This window comes from Canis lupus, chromosome 22, assembly GCF_003254725.2.
Source record: "Canis lupus dingo isolate Sandy chromosome 22, ASM325472v2, whole genome shotgun sequence".
In the NCBI taxonomy this organism is placed as follows: domain Eukaryota; kingdom Metazoa; phylum Chordata; class Mammalia; order Carnivora; family Canidae; genus Canis; species Canis lupus.
Window position 1 is genome coordinate 6,700,543 of NC_064264.1, and position 16,786 is coordinate 6,717,328.

The following is a 16,786-nucleotide window of genomic DNA, read 5'->3' on the forward strand; positions in this document are numbered from 1 at the left end:
CTGTGAGCCACTTAAGCACAAAATCTCCCTGGTCTCTGAGCAGACTGAGCACAGCAGAGCTTTACTCTGTATGTATGTATGATAGATGAACATATGGATGTATGTATGTATGTAAGGATGGATGGATGGACAGACAGATGGATTGGTGGATGGGTGGACGTTCAGAGTCCTACAAAGGCCTTTATGCCCCACCCCTCTCTCCTAAGGGGGCAAAATTCATCTTTACCACCAGTACTTGTTCATCATTAGCCTTGTAGTCTCTCACAGGCACAGAGCCCAGAAGAAATCAATCTGGAATGAAAGGAGACAAGGCTGAAGCCTCCAAAGAACTTAGAAAGAAACTTGGTCAGAGCTTATTGGAAGCATGAGCAGCACAGACTCTAAGGCCTAGAAGGAAGAAGGGGCTCGAAGGCTCTACAGATCCCCGGGCTCTTGTGTGCCCAGCAGCACTGGCACAATGGGCCCAGGGCTGGAACACTGTGAACACTTCTGCTGCAGAATGCCTTGGGAGCCAAAAGATTTGATAAAGCCTGAATCAGAGCAGATAAAAGGCAATTATGTTCCCACATCCTGGGCTCCTGCCACCCTGCGGCTCCCTGGGGATATACTTGTGGCATTTGGATATTTCTCTCACAAAGGCCCGCAGAGAGAAAAACAGCCACTCAACATCTAATAAATTATCTGCCATGCCACTGCTTCTGCTGGTCTCATTCTGACACTTCTCTCCTTCTGACTGTAGACAATAATTATCTTCTAATTGCTTAGATAATCTTGTTCATGGAGCTACAGCAATGACAAAAAGCTCTCATTTGTTATTGCTTATTCTGAACGTTGATTCAAGCCGAATTACACCTTGGGTGTACGTGTGACTGTATTCTGAAGAGTAGAGCACCCACCCCCCACCCCTACTGATCAAGGTCTCTAAGTGGGTATCAGCATGTTTCTTGCCTCTTTCTTTGCTCAAGGGCTGCACTTGACTTCTGGGAGGTCATTACTCAGCTGTTCCCCAAATAAGGCACCAAAGTGGGGTCCTTGTGTATTTGAGGGCCACCAGCCAGCCAGCAATGGATGGAGAATAAGTACAGGAAGGCAGTGAGTGAATCCAAATCCCCACCCCTCTAACAGTGGATATTCCTGGAATTCAGAACCAGTCTTTGACTCTGTGTGTCATTATCTCTTTTTTCAGAGCACAGAATTGAATAACAGAGAAATATCACAAATCATTGACTTAAGTAGTATTCACTTCCTAATGCTAGATGCTATACAGTCTTTGAGAAGCTTATTTCCTGTAATATGAGCACAGATTATGCATTGAAGGCACCATGAATATACAGAATATATAGAAATATGAGGTGAAGGTGCAAATCAGACATAGCAATGAGCATGGATTTTCAGAGCAATAATCAAATGGAGAATGCTTGAGTAAAATACCCAAATATGAGCTGAAGGGCAGGAGATCAGGCTTGTAGATCTCAGTTGCTGGACTAATTACTTGGTTCATTTGTTCAACTCTATTTATTGAGGACCTACTAAATGACAAGTACCAAATGAGGTACAGAGAGTTTTAAAAAAGAATAAAACACTGCCCATGGCTTTGAGGAGCTCACACTGTGGTAAGAATTAAAGCATGAATGTACCATATGAATAATTCATGTACAACAGTACATAGAAAAGTTGGGGTATTAGAAAAGCACTGACGAAAGATGAACAGACTCAGCCTGAGGAGATGGGACTCCCATTTCAACTGGGCCTAGGAGGGTTGATAAGCTTCTGAAAGCTTTGCTGAGGGCATTTTAGGCCTTGAAGCTGAAAAAACAAGGAGTCATTAAAAGAATGTGATACTATTCCATGTGACCAAAGAATATGTGGAGGGAGGCATAGTGAGGGGATGTGGCTGGAGAGGCTGGGGCTAGTTCTGAATAACATGTGATGGATCTGGGCTTTTACTTCAAAGACTCTAAGTGGGGAGAGGGCATAAAGAGGTTCACTCTGGCCAGTGTGGAGGGAAATGGATGGAAAGAAGGCAGGCAGGAAGCAGACACAGTGGAAAAGTAGCAGAATTAGTACAGCAGAGAAGAAGCTTCCAGAGACCTAAGAGAGATGGAGGCTTTGTATTTTCAGTGCATGTGGGGCACTGTTACACAGAGACGTTTTATTATTTGATTCTCGTAACCTGCTTATTCTAGAAACCTGTCCCCATTTTCTTGGGCCTTGAGATCTAGCCATTATTTATGCAATGTCAGGGTGAACACTATTTTTCATCTTTGGCCAGAGAGAGATCCCAGGGTGTACACTCAGGTTAACAGAAGTTTCACGTCACAGGTTGGACTCAACTTGAAGCCCTTCCTTTATGATAAAAGTAATTATGCTTTCTCTTTTCAAGCTGACAAATTCTCACTTGAAGCTGAAGTTATTTGTGTAAGGACACAGATCTCTCCTTACTTCCTCTATCAATGGTGTTAATAATCCCGAGATCAAGTCTCAGCTGGACACCTGCTGTTTACTCTTCACATCATTATTATAGGTTGTGTTCAAGAAAGAATGAATATTGTTCAATGGCCAGAGGAAGGTTCAGGTCAGGTGTTCACAGAAATATGTAGTCCCTACCTGGTTTTGAACTCAGCCAACCTTAAGCTAATGGTGAACACCTTTTCCTTTCCAAAGTCCTGCCCATTTGCTTGGAGTACCTCTGATGACTCAACATCCTCAGACTTCCTACACACAAACATCTGTCTGGGATAATTGTCATGTTGTTTCCAAATGATTTCTGTGAAAAGTGATAAATGAAAGTGCTCTCTAGGAGCCCTCAAAAAATGCTCTACTCTGGACCTTGACCTCTCCTTATTTTCTCCACCAGCTGTGTTAATAATCCAGGGGTCAATAATCAGTCAATCCATGGTCAAAGATTTATTGGACACCTGCTGTTTACACATCACACCATTGTTCCAGGTTGTGTTCAAGAAAGAGTCTAGACTGAGTCTCAGCAAAAGTCCCTTTTAATTCCTCCCGCTGTCTGCAATCCTTCTTGCTACCTCAGAATAGCCTATGTGCTGTTGTGAAAACTAATCTCTCTTAAAATGCTTGCAAAGCCTGATGCGTATCAGTCATCTGCTCCTTACCAATGGACAGAGAAACAAGAGAAGGGCTAGTCTCTGAAATGCTTTTCAGATATAAATCTCCAACCATACGGAGGAAGCAGCCTCTCCCTCAGAGATGGTACATTGATTTGCCTAAAAACAAACAAACCTACATTTCTCTGAGCCTGTTTCCCATTTCCCAAAGGTAACATATTCTGGAGAATAAAACAAAATGAAAATATATTGACTCAGCATATCCTGTATGTGTGTGTCTCTCTTAAGCACCATTTAGGAACTATAGGGTCACAAAAAAAACAAAAAAACAAACAAAAAAAAGACTTGACCTCTGACCTCATAGAGCTTACATTTTACTTGAGGACACACAGAGCTTGATAAATACCTTCACAGGTCCTAACATGAAAAGATATGGTCCCTCCCACCCATATACAGACCAAAATTTTAAAAAAAACAAGCACAGTATAAAACACAGAACTACCTGTATGTAAAAATTCTAGATTTTTCTGATTGCAAAATTCTAAATGTTAATTGAATCAAAGCTGAACTTATCTTACGTTTTTGTACTCCTGCATTATTGACTCTTAATGTATGTGCTTCATTTGCCAACTAGTAAACCAGATGAGGGCCTTAACTATACACACCACAAGATACAGGACTGATCACACCAGACAATATTACAAGAATAAAAGGACATGGTGGGTCCCTATGTCATTTAGAGTTCTCAAGAGACATAGAACTAGTAGATTATATACATATGCTATATACAGTATATTTATAGTGCACATATATGTATATGCATATATATACATATGCATACAGAGAGAATAGATTTTATATATAGGTGTGTATATATATACACACACACATTTACATATATGTATGTATATATGTATTTATACATATGCATATATAGAGAGAGACAGAGACAAAGAGAGAGAAAGATTTATTTCAAGGAATTGGCTTAAGGAATTATGAGGGCAACTGGCAAGTCTGCAATGTGTTAAGTCAGGTCAGCAGCAAACTGGAAACTCTCAGGCAGGGGCTGATGCTGCAGTCCGCAGATGGAATTTTTTCTTGCTCAGAAGAACTTGTTTTGCTCAAAAGGCCTTTCAATTGATTAGATAAAGCCCACCCAGATTATCAAAGATAATTGTTACTTAAAATCAATTTAAGTACCTGTGAATCCTATCTACAAAATACCTCCATAGATGACTATAGCTTGGCCAAGTAGACACGTGACACTGACCATGACAGTCCCCTATAAAGGATTTGGCCAAGAGCAGGGTAGATGAGCGGAAGGAATTCTAGACTGTTGAGAGCTGGAAAGGGATTTGGAGATCATCAAGCTCAAGTCTTCTGCACACAGGGAAAGGGCCTACAGTGCTTGGTCTGTACAAAATTTTGAAAACTGATTTTTCCCAACCCAGAATCACATTTTATGTGAGGAATTCATGGGGATTGTTACAGAGGCCTGGGGTCTAGATTTTTTGTTGATCAAGGCCTGATGGAATAGAGTGTACACAACAGGTGCCCATATTTTTTTTCAAACAATATTTTAAAATCAGGTCACGTGGGTATTAGAACTGGGTCTGAGGCTTAGCTCTACGCTTTGAGGAAAGGGTCCAAGATGATCAATTCACTGATATCTCCCTAGGGCCTAGCCAAGTTGTGGTATGTAATAGGTGCTCAAAATTATTGGTGGAATTCATGAATTGAATGAATGCATGGAATTTAGGCCAGGTGGGTGTGCAATATCCTGGTTCCAGCCATAGGAATGCAGACACAGAAAGAAAATATTTTAAGTGTGAACTACGGTATTTTCTGAGTTTCCTCATCAGTCCAATGGAAATGGTAGTATATTACCTATTTAGTAGCTGTATTCCAAAGACAATATGGGTAGACAGATAGATATAACATTTAGCACAGCACTTGGTATATAGTAGGTGCTCAATAAATGGTAGTGATTACTATAATCACCATTATTTCACACTATCCGGTTCCAGCACATTCTGTTGGTGCCATACCCAGACTCCTTTTACCCGCCACTGCACCCATCCCCCAGCTCTGGGAATTGAGTGCTAACAGCTCACAGTTGTCCCCTTCTCCAGAGAATTGCCCTCCACTGAACAAAAGCTGTGTTCACCAGGCAGTTATGGTTCCCTGCTCCTAAAGGACAGCTCACAGCCAATGACTGACCCAAAGGAGAAACACAGCGTTAAGATGGCACCAATCCTAAAGCTCATGCTAATCAAACTGCAGCTAGTGCTGAGCTGGGCTTACATGCTGGCATTTCCCCTGCGCTTTTCTGTTCCTCTCACTCCCTTTCTCCTGAAAGCATGTCCTCAATAAATCACTTAGACAAGACTCCTCACCTCAAGCTCTGCTTCTAGGGTATTCAACTTAAGACACAGTTACTTGGAGACGGCTCCCCTTCCTTGTCTATGCAGGAATGAGCCAGTTTGCTCACTGTGGTTCTGCTATTTAGATTCTTGGGTAACTCACATGATGTTCCTAGCCAGAAGAGTAAAAGGGCTTTGCCTCTGCAGCTGGCACCTGGCTCATCTGCATCACACCTACCCAGTCGGAGAGGCTGAGTCCTCTTTATCTTACATTTTGCCTAATTCTTCCTGGCCAAGTCCATTCAATTAGCTTGTCTTGCTCTGTAAACCAAATAATCGGGCAGCCCGGGTGGCTCAGTGGTTTAGCGCCGCCTTCAGCCCAGGGCGTGATCCTGGAGACCAGAGATTGAGTCCTACATCAGGTTCCCTGCATGGAGCCTGCTTCTCCCTCTGCCTGTGTCTCTGCCTCTCTCTCTCTCTCTCTCTCTCTCTCTCTCTCTCTCTCTCTGTGTGTGTCTCTCATGAGTAAATAAAAAAATCTTAAAAAAAAAGCTTGTGTTAAAAATAAATAAATAAACAAACAAACCAAATAATCACGATTTTGACCACCACACTTGAATTTCTGGGAAAACATTCATTCATCTATCCGTCCATCCATCCACTCATCCATCCAACAGTTAGAAAGTATTGTCCAAGTAGCCAGGTATTATGCTAGGTGCTGGGGATGTGGCTATAAGCATAGATAAGATAGAGTACTTGCCCTCCAGGAACTCATTCTGGAGGGAGAAATGGACAAGCAAATAGGCAATTGTACATGATGTTTATAACCCATGCTCTAATATGATGCTAGGAGAACACAGAGAAGCTCCTATATCAGGCTGGAGGTTCAAAATGCTTGGTTTTTATTGTGGTTGATTTACACGCAAATAAATAGAATGGAGATCTCTTAGAACAAACCAGAGTGGTTCCTTCAAAGAATAAGGTGTTACAATGTAGAAAGAAGTGTAGTTTTAAGCACAAAGAATGGTTGCTTAGTGATGGGCAGCATAACAAGATATAAATGCAAAGGACTCTGCCTGCTGTGTTATTACTGCTGTAGCTTTGCTCCCACTCAAATGTTCACTTCCTGGGGGCCCAAAGAAAGAGGAGCTGGATTTTGGTTTCTGCTTGGGGACTGGCTAGATCAGTGGTAATAAAAACCAAGTTCTCCCACTGGCTTTCTACCACCGTCGTGGCTGATGGTCCACAGCATAGTCAGGATGCAGGGGTCTCATGGCACAACTGCCTTATTATTGCTTATTCCTCCCCTGCCATTCATTAGTCTACTCCGGCAAGACATGCAGAGGTTATAGCATAACTATGAGGTTAGGAATGCTAATTGTTCTATGTTGATATTAGTGTGGCTGGTGCTAATGCGAAAATAATTACTACTCTGTGCCTTTATGGACATTTTCATTGCCCTCTGGTGGTTACGCACTTATTTGGCTATAGATGGTAATGACATAATGCATGGCGGCTATTATTGCTTTAGCTATACAACTCGGGGGAGTCAGAAAGGAGAAGGTGTTTGGGAAGGAAGGCTGGGATTTGATAAATTATTTATTTCTTGAACTTTTTTTTTATTTTTTATTTTTTATTTTTTTGGTCTTTGCAGAGAGTTCTCTTTGGCTGTAAGAATATAAAGTCCTGGGATGCCTGGGTGGCTCACTGGTTCCGTTTCTGCCTTTGGCTTGGGTCATGATCCTGGGGTCCTGGGATCAAGTCCTGCATTGGGCTCCCTGCAGGGAGCCTGCTTCACCCTCTGCCTGTGTCTCTGCGTATCTCTCTGTGCCTCTCATGAATCAATAAATAAAAGCTTTAAAAAAAAGAATATAAAGTCTTAAGAATACCAGTGATTTGGTGATCAAGAACCCCAAGAATTTATGCACAAGTCAGCTCTTCTGCGGATTACATGCTGAAGTCTGAGACATAAGAAGTGGTCCTGGAAGTGTTCCTCTCACTCCCCTCCCCCAAGCTTTGCAGTTATCTAGATACCTCCATTTCTCATATCCTCCTGTGTAGTCTCTTCATTGGCTATAGAATAAAATAAAAACTTCTTTTGGAGATGCTTCAAGATCTAATTTCTGCCTAGCTTTCTAACTTCACCTCCTTTCCCATTGCCCTGCCATTCCCAGTAGCCTGTGTCTGACCCACTGTTCTTCCCCAAGCATATCATGCTTTCTCCTCATATGCTGCTCTTACTCCCTGGAATGCCCTCATCCTTCAGAGGCTGGTTCATCTGAGAGCCATCCCTAACTCCACTAGGCAAACATGATCATATCTTTCCTGTGCACTGGAGGTTTTACCCAAAGCATAGAAACAACCCCACTGTATGATAACGGTGTTAGTTCACCTGTTTCCCCATAAGACATGAACTTCTAAAGAGAGGTTCATGAGGCTTTTCTCTAATTTCCAGTATCTGGCTAAGTGTCAGGCACATAAGTGATTAATATATGCTGGAATAAATTAATAAGGTGGGTTTCCTCCTCATGGGCGAGGTTCTTCTGGATTAAAATGACAGATAAATCAATTATACTTTATAAGGTTCACATGAGATGTTTATATCAACAGTCATAGTCACATAATCATATCTTTTAGAAGGCCAGTTTCCTTCTCTTCATGGACCTCACATCTGCTGTTCCTTCCACTTAAAACACTCTTGTTTCCACTCCATATGATTCCAGCTTAAACATGTATTCCTTGGGATCCCTGGGTGGCGCAGCGGTTTGGCGCCTGCCTTTGGCCCAGGGTGTGATCCTGGAGACCCGGGATTGAATCCCACATCAGGCTCCCGGTGCATGGAGCCTGCTTCTCCCTCTGCCTGTGTCTCTGCCTCTCTCTCTCTCTCTCTCTGTGACTATCATAAATAAATAAAAATTAAAAAAAAATAAACATGTATTCCTTAAAGAAACTCTGAGCACCTTTCCAGTCACTATCAGACAGGCTAGATCCCCATGGCATCTGTATGTTGTTTTCCATTTTATTTACACAAATTATAATTAGAAAATATTTGCTCATTTATTTGTTTAATAATTGTCTAAGCTATAAAATGTTAAGCTCCTTGAATGCAGGGGCTGTGTTTATCTTATTCACCACTGTGTTCCTATTGTCTTGCCTATAGAGAGTTTACGATAAATATTCCAAATAATGAACTAAAAAAGTCCCTAAGGCAAGACATACTTCTGTTATCTACTTATATGCACACATTATAAGGTTAAATAACTACATCCCTTTTCAGAGATAAGCTGAAGTATATGTTTTCTTATGTAACATTTCAAGGAGCACACTGAAACTTCATCAACTTGGACTAAGAGGAATAGGAGAGAAGAAAGGTTTAAATATACGATAAATTTCAACTTCGAGCTTCTTCTTCCAGATGGGTTTAATTCAACATCTACTAAGCACTACTTTGTGCTAGGCACCATCCCAGACTCAACACAGGGTCTGCGAACATGAATACAACATGGCACCTGACTTTGAGATGCTTAAAGCCCTCTGAGAAGTGTCTTTCTTTCTGTAGATTCACTAAATTCATATTCACTCTAAACACAAATTGTTTTTTTAAATCATGTGGTCACCTCTGCCCATTTCTGTGTGCAATGCTCTTTCCTGTCTTGGACCATTTAGTTAATTATAATTTTTCTCTCCCATAACAAACCTTTTTGATAAGATCATACACTTCCTCCCTCCTTCCTTCCTTCCTTCCTGTCCTTCCTTCTCTCTGTTTTTTCCTCAGAATCCTACCCTCATAGCTCCTTCTCTGCTCTACTCTCTTGTTCTCCCAGGGCCTCTCCCCATAACACTATTCATTGCATCTTCCTCACCCCTTTACTCCTGTTCTGTATGCGTCTTCAGGACAGATACCATCATTTTGTCTGTCTCTAGCACAGTGACTGAGCCATAGGAGATGCTCAATGATTCTTGTTGTTATTACAGTGAATGAATAAATGAATAAAACTAGTGTTTATGATTAGAGGTCCTGCGAGACTATTTTTAATGGATTGTTTACAATTAGGAATACTCACTCTACAGTGATCTAGACCCTCAAAGTTCCTCGTTTGTTTTTTCCTTCAGTCAACTAAGTTAAACATCCCCTCATATATTCGAGATTCTATAAAATTCAGCCATATGAAGTTACAATTTTTGTGCACTCAAAACGACTATCAGCACTTCCCATGTGTCAATCTCTTAGAAAATCCACTTGCCAATGATGGTGCCAAGGTGAACATCAAAGTGTCTGTATTTAAATGTTCCAGATTCCAAATGTAAGAACTGTTTTCCTTATCTTGGCCTAGGTCTACCTGGCTTACATATTCAAAGCTATTCAGAAGGGTCTGCTAAGCCCACTGCTTCTTACATTCTCCCTAAGATCACAGATGCTTGGAGTGCTATGAAAAAATAATATTTTTTAGGATCACTTATGAAAGGTTAGCATGTTATAGCCAATTACTAGAAGCCTTGCACAAAGTAAATGTGAACAGAATAAAGGAGATGTACAACAAAACCCCAGCATAAAGTAGAGGTACATTCTTTGAGAACTAAGTAGCACAGGAGGTATTACTCACATCATGAAGAAAATCACCAGTTGGTGGGAATGCAGGAGCTTGTGGGATGGTGGTTTGGTGAAGTCCCTTCATTTCTGGAATAAGAGTCACACTGTTTGGCTATTGTCCCTGCGTCTTTAACTCCACTGCCCTGCTCCTGTCCCATGTGGCCAACACCTACAGGCCTGAGCTGTCCTCTGAACTGTCTAATCCACAGCTTCTAAGACTTTATGGCTCATGCCACCCTTTACTCCATTTTCCACACAACTGGTGTTGTTAGCTCCAAGCGTCTTGACTCATCTCCTGTCTATGGGATAATTACACTGCAAAAATCTCACAACCAGTATTTCTCTACCAGGATTGTCCTAGATTTCCCTCCTGAATAGAGGTCACTCAGAATATCATCTCAGGATGTTGACAGAGCCCCTGAGACCCAACCTCCAGCACCACATCTACTCATCTGTTGCTGTCTGTGCACCTCACTGCTATTTCCCAGCCCCTGAGATGGGTGACTTTGCCCCACAAACGACCTGTGGCTGCGAACACAGGCTCCTCTAAGGTTCAAACGTCACCTAATATTGGTCAAAACTTAGCCTCCACTCAGCTCTCTCTTCATATTTCATATTTCTCAGGCTTACCGGAAAGGTGAAAGAAGAGAAGCCGGATGAGAGGCGTGAAGCCCAAGACCTTGGGTATTTTTATTAGGTACGAGTCAAAACTGACCTGGACAAAGAGGAGCTGTGTATGGAAGGGTATTGTGTAGTTCAAGGCCACCACAGCTATACAGGCCAATGTCACTTTAGCAAGAACGCTGACCTGGTTCCCAGGGAGAACTGTTTGTTGCTTTCCCCTGTAGGTATTATCCCTTTTTGTCCTACAGACAAATAAAATCCCTGCTCCCACCTCACAGGATTTGACCTTCAGTTTGGGTCCTTGGTTTCCTCCCAGATCCCACCTCTCAATCTTCTTTTTCCTTATTCTGTCACACTTGCTGAATGAGGCACACAGTTTGCAGTCACTGCAGTAAACCTTGTGATTGTGAGGTAATTGGATAATATTATCACCTTCTCAGAAAAGTCTTCAAAAATTATCATGAGGAAGTGAGGCATTCCTCTCCTGGTAGGTATCCCTGTGGTCAGATAAGACGGCTGCTACATTCCATTCTGATCAGGTCATTCAGCCATTCTTCCATAGCGGGCACCTCCACGGAGACACAAGGGATGTGATAGTGCAAATCGCCTGGCTAAAATGGAATTCCAAACATAGAGCCTACACTTGGGTTTCTTTCTTTCTTCTTTTTTTTTTTTTTTTAGATTATTTATTTATTTATTCACGAGAGACAGAGAGAGAGGCAGAAACACAGGCAGGAGAAGCAGGCTCCATGCAGGGAGCCCGACATGGGACTCGATCCCAGGACTCTAGGATCATGCCCTCGGCTGAAGGCAGGCGCTAAACCGCTGAGCCATCCAGGGATCCCCCTACACTTGGGTTTCTAATAATCAGTCCATATGTAGTCTGTCCACAATCAAGGGCTTAGTTTGTTCTCTCTCTGTTTGTTTGTTTTGTTTTTGTTTTGTTTTGTTTTTGCTTCCTCTTGCCCTTCAGTAGTTTCAAGAAAAGTCAGCGTCATCTTGCAGATGGTGACAAGTGTCCATCATCAAAGTGAGCTCTCGTCACAAATCCCTTTTGTCATATGTAGCGTAAAGCACAACCATTAATACGTGGGGCTTTATGAGCTAGATTGGTTGGGTATAAACCTTCGCTCTGGCCATTTTTAGGTTTTTAAACATGAATACCTTACTTAACCTCCCGATGCCTCAGTTTCTCATCTATAAAGCGAGGATTTTAATAGGATGTGACTCACAGATCATTGGGAAGACTAAACACACAGCATGTGCAACAGGGCCTGGCAAAAGCTGACCAAAAAAAAAAAAAAAAAAATATATATATATATATATATATATATTATTGACAGGAATGGTTAAAGATCATGTTCTGTATTTGCCTTAGAGGGGTGTCTGTCCTATGTGAGAACTCAGTGAACCCCTGAATGCTTCCCTGAACCCTCCGAGCTCTCTAGCCCCGGCACTGGGTTTAGCAGAGAGAGCCCCCGCCTGGAGGGCAGACGACCTGGGAATTTTTGAGGTACTTTTGAGGTATTTTTCACGAATAACCTACCACAGGCCAGTCCTGGCGCTAGACTCCGCTCCTACGTGTTCCTCACACCAGCTTCCCAAGGCGGACATTACTGTCCCCATTTCACAGATGAGGCAACGAGTCCGGAACATTGTAACCACCGGGCCGGCGGCGCCAAGCCGCGAACAGTTCCTTCTGGAGCCTTCACTGCGATCCCAGCAGGTGGGTCTGGGGCGGGTGCTTCGACCTGGGTGGCCCTTACGTGTCCGGCCTGTGAGGCGGAACTAGCCCTCGCGGGGTCAGGAGCGTCTGAGAAAGATTTCACGCAGGTCGCCGGAGGCCGCGAGGCTCAGGCGGGCGCGGACCCGCTCGGTGGAGCGCTGAGCGGAGGCGCACCTGAGGCGGCGGGGGCCGGGAGGAGACTGCGGCCCCGCCTCCCCGCCCGAGCCCGGATAGGCGCGCCCGGCTGAGTGGCAGGAGCCTCGGCCAATAAGGGCCGCGGAGGGCGGCGGGGGCGGGGCTGTCCCGGGGCCGCGCTGGGCCCTCTGGGAGGGCGGGCGACCTCGGGGGTCGTCGCGGCCGCGCGGAGAAGCCCGCCCCTCAGCGCGAGGCGACGGGCGAGGTGTCGCCGGCGGGGACGACGTGGTGCCGGGGCCTCGGCCGGCTCCCGGGCTCTGGCCGTGATGGCGACCCGGGGGCACCCCCGCCTTCTGCTTGCCCTGCCAGCCCCGACGGACCCAGGGGTCAGGGCCCGCCCGGGAACTGGGGACGGTTTTCCTCCCGGAAACACATTCGCCGTCCGCCTGGGAGGAGGAAGCGGGAGCCGCGGGGTCGGCGAGAAGGGCAGCTGGTTCCCGCGGTCGGGGCGATCCAGTCGCTGCTGCCGCCGCCGTCTGCTCGCCTGCTCCTTTATTTTTTTTTAATAAATTTATTTTTTATTGGTGTTCAATTTGCCAACATATAGAAGAACACCCAGTGCTCATCCCGTCAAGTGCCCCCCTCAGTGCCCGTCACCCAGTCACCCCCACCCCCCGCCCTCCTCCCCTTCCACCACCCCTAGTTCGTTTCCCAGAGTTAGAGTCTTTATGTTCTGTCTCCCTCTCTGATATTTCCCACTTATTTTTTCTCCTTTCCCCTTTATTCCCTTCCACTATTATTTATATTCCCCAAATGAATGAGACCATATAATGTTTGTCCTTCTCCGATTGACTCATTTCACTCAACATCATACCCTCCAGTTCCATCCACGTCGAAGCAAATGGTGGGTATTTGTCGTTTCTAATGGCTGAGGAATATTCCATCGTATACATAGACCACAGCTTCTTTATCCATCATCTTTCGATGGACACCGAGGCTCCTTCCACAGTTTGGCTATCGTGGACATTGCTGCTAGAAACATCGGGGTCCAGGTGTCCCGGCGTTTCACCGCATCTGTATCTTTGGGGTAAATCCCCAGCAGTGCAATTGCTGGGTCGTAGGGCAGGTCTATTTTTAACCCTTTGAGGAACCTCCACACAGTTTTCCAGAGTGGCTGCACCAGTTCACATTCCCACCAACAGTGCAAGAGGGTTCCCTTTTCTCCACATCCTCTCCAACATTTGTTGTTTCCTGCCTTGTTAGTTTTCCCCATTCTCACTGGTGTGAGGTGGTATCTCATTGTGGTTTTGATTTGTATTTCCCTGATGGCAAGTGATGCAGAGCATTTTCTCATGTGCTTGTTGGCCATGTCTATGTCTTCCTCTGTGAGATTTCTGTTCATGTCTTTTGCCCATTTCATGATTGGATTGTTTGTTTCTTTGGTGTTGAGTTTAATAAGTTCTTTCTAGATCTTGGAAACTAGCCCTTTATCTGATATGTCATTTGCAAATATCCTCTCTCATTCTGTAGGTGTCTTTTAGTTTTGTTGACTGTATCCTTTGCTGTGCAAAAGCTTCTTATCTTGATGAAGTCCCAATAGTTCATTTTTGCTCACCTGCTTCTTTAGCATCTTGGTTCTGTGACTGGATTTTTCCTTCTTCAAGCTTTGCCCGTTGTGGTCAGGCTCCCTGCCCCACCCCGCTCCCCCCACCCCCTCAGTGATCTGGGCTACATGGTCCAGACATTCCCTCTGCAGGAAACCCCTCTGTGGTTCCCCACCGCCCTCAGGAGGAAGGCCCGAGGACCGAACATGGCCTTCAGGGCAGCAGAGGCTCTGGCCTCCGGCCCCAGCCCCACCTCCAGATACTTCTCACTGCCTTTCCCTAATAAAAGTGAATTATTCCTCAAACCATCAACAATAGTGTCAAGTGAGAAGTCCTCCATAATTTGAACCCTCGTGTGTTGGGTGATCACTTGAGTTGGAGAAGGCAATTCCGCCCCCAGAATCCCAAGAAACCTCCAATCCAGTTCTTGCTTATCTGCTGATTTCACTGTGTGATCTGTCCCATGTTTCTTCCAGTCTCTGTTACTTATTTATAAAATGATGTTTTCTTTTTTTTTAAGATTTATTTATTTATGATAGACAGAGAGAGAGAGAGAGAGGCAGAGACACAGGAGGAGGGAGAAGCAGGCTCCATGTCGGGAACCCGACGTGGGACTCGATCCCGGGACTCCAGGATCGCGCCCCGGGCCAAAGGCAGGCGCTAAACCGCTGAGCCACCCAGGGATCCCCATGATGTTTCCTTTTATTTCTTCTTTCTCAAGGTACTTTCAAAGATACATCCACAGTACATGGAAAAGGATTATAAATTCAAAGTATTGTTAATATATGTCCTTTAGACCAAGTCTTTTTCTGGGTCATGGGGAATCTCTACTTTACATACATTGCATAATACCTGAGGCCTATCTTTATATCGGCATGAATTTAAAGCCCCCCACAGGTTACCTTTTCCTATGGCTGGATCTGAGGGGCAGGCCTGACTGGTAAAACCTTCTCCACTTGTGCTCACTGGTTACTGTATGTAACAGAGGGACCTAGAGAGAAAGTAAGATAGAAGATGTTAGCTAAAGAGTCCTGCCTGGATAGAGTAAAAGATGGATCTGTCTTAAGAAAACCTTGAAAATTAATTCTTTTTGATTCTTTTTGTGCCACATATAATGATTGCTCTCAGAGGAATTGGAATCACATGGAAAATACTAGAATGTGGGATCGCAAGCTGTAGTAGGCCCCTGTTCATTCTATATTCGTAATCACCTTATTGTCTCAGCCTTCAGTGCCCTTTCCCAAGCTGGGGTTCATTTCTCCTTTTCTTCCCCCAGCCTCCTAACACTTAGCTAATTCTCAGAAGGTATAATAAATATTGAATGAATGAATGAATGAATGAATGAATGAAAAAATGAAAGGGTGAAGGATGGATGGAAGGAGGGATGCAAATATAAAGCCAGAAGATCTGGGTTCTTCTGTAGATCAATGCAACAACCTTATGAAGTAAATACAGCAGCAATTATTGTCCTATTTTGCACATGATGAAACTAAGGTTCAGAAAGTTATGTGATTCAGCGGAGTACACACTGTTCAAAAGCGACAGAACTGACCTTAATTTTTACGACATTTTTCTTCCCACACATCCTCATTCTTGAAGGTAAGAAAGACTTAATTTCTACATTTTAGGCAGAGAACAAGCTGAGAACAGGACATTGATATGCCTGTCTCCTTCACCACCTCCTCCTCCCCTAAGCAAGTGATTTCAGAGGCAAGCCAGTACTTACAGGCTATTTTAAAGACAGGGCTGGAAAGTGACACCTGGTAGGAACACAGTAAGGAAGAATTAGACATAATGAGATTTCAGCCCATTTTTGCACCAACTTTTAATGGAAGATTCAGTACAGTTCTCTGCTTTTGAAAGAAACCTGTTTCCATGGCAGAGGAGGAACTGAGGGAAGGAGAGAGAAAAAATGGTAAAAACATATTTTCTGGAGATTCCTAGGTGGCTCAGCAGTTTAACGCCTGCCTTTGGCCCAGGGCTTGATCCTGGGGTCCCAGAATTGAGTCCCACATCAGGCTCCCTGCATGGAGCCTGCTTCTCCATCTGCCTGTATGTCTGCCTCTCTCTCTGTGTGTCTCTCATGAATAAATGAATAAAATCTTTAAAAAAAAGCATTTTCTCAGAATCATTTTTCCAGATACACTGAACAATTCAAAGGATAAGAGCAGTTCAGTGACAGAGAAGTATGGCAGTAGGTGAGCTCTGAGAAATAGCCCAACTCTTTAGGTTTCATCTAATGGACAAGATAAATGAGAAACTTGGAAATGTTTAATTGAGCCCATGAGCCTGCCTGTTTCATTTATTGTGGCTCAAATCTCTTCATTTAGACTCTGAAACTAGACTTCTTGGATATTAAACCCCAGCTCTATCACGAAACGAGCTCTGTAATCATGGTCATGATTCTATCTATCCTTATCTATAAAAGGATGTAAATAATAATGAACACCTCTCTTGCAGGTTGTTGGGAGAATTAATGAATTCATTTTTATTAATACTCTATGATCAATGCCTGGCATATTGTATATGCTATTGTCACTAACATCATCACAGCTGCCTCTTGATAATTGAAGCAGGGCATATACTTTAAGCTTTATTTTCAGTTGCATCAGAAATGGAGGAAAAAGTCACAAGATCACCTGGAGCACTTTTACACGTCTGGTCTGCCTCTC

General features: G+C 43.8%; 1 long non-coding RNA gene across 17 annotated transcripts in view; it reads right to left on the reverse strand.

Annotated features, from left to right (window-relative positions):
- The window catches only part of LOC112678853 (uncharacterized), a 145,166-nt gene extending 132,593 nt beyond the window's left edge, over positions 1-12,573 (reverse strand). For 8 of the 17 annotated variants that reach the window (XR_007404830.1, XR_007404818.1, XR_007404816.1 and 5 more), the window contains exons 1-3: positions 10,656-12,189; positions 10,039-10,112; positions 227-291 (exon numbers count right to left, since the gene is read on the reverse strand). This is a non-coding gene — a long non-coding RNA (uncharacterized LOC112678853). The other 9 variants (XR_007404826.1, XR_007404820.1, XR_007404819.1 and 6 more) reach the window with 9 other exon arrangements.
- Positions 12,574-16,786: the final 4,213 nt, after the last annotated feature.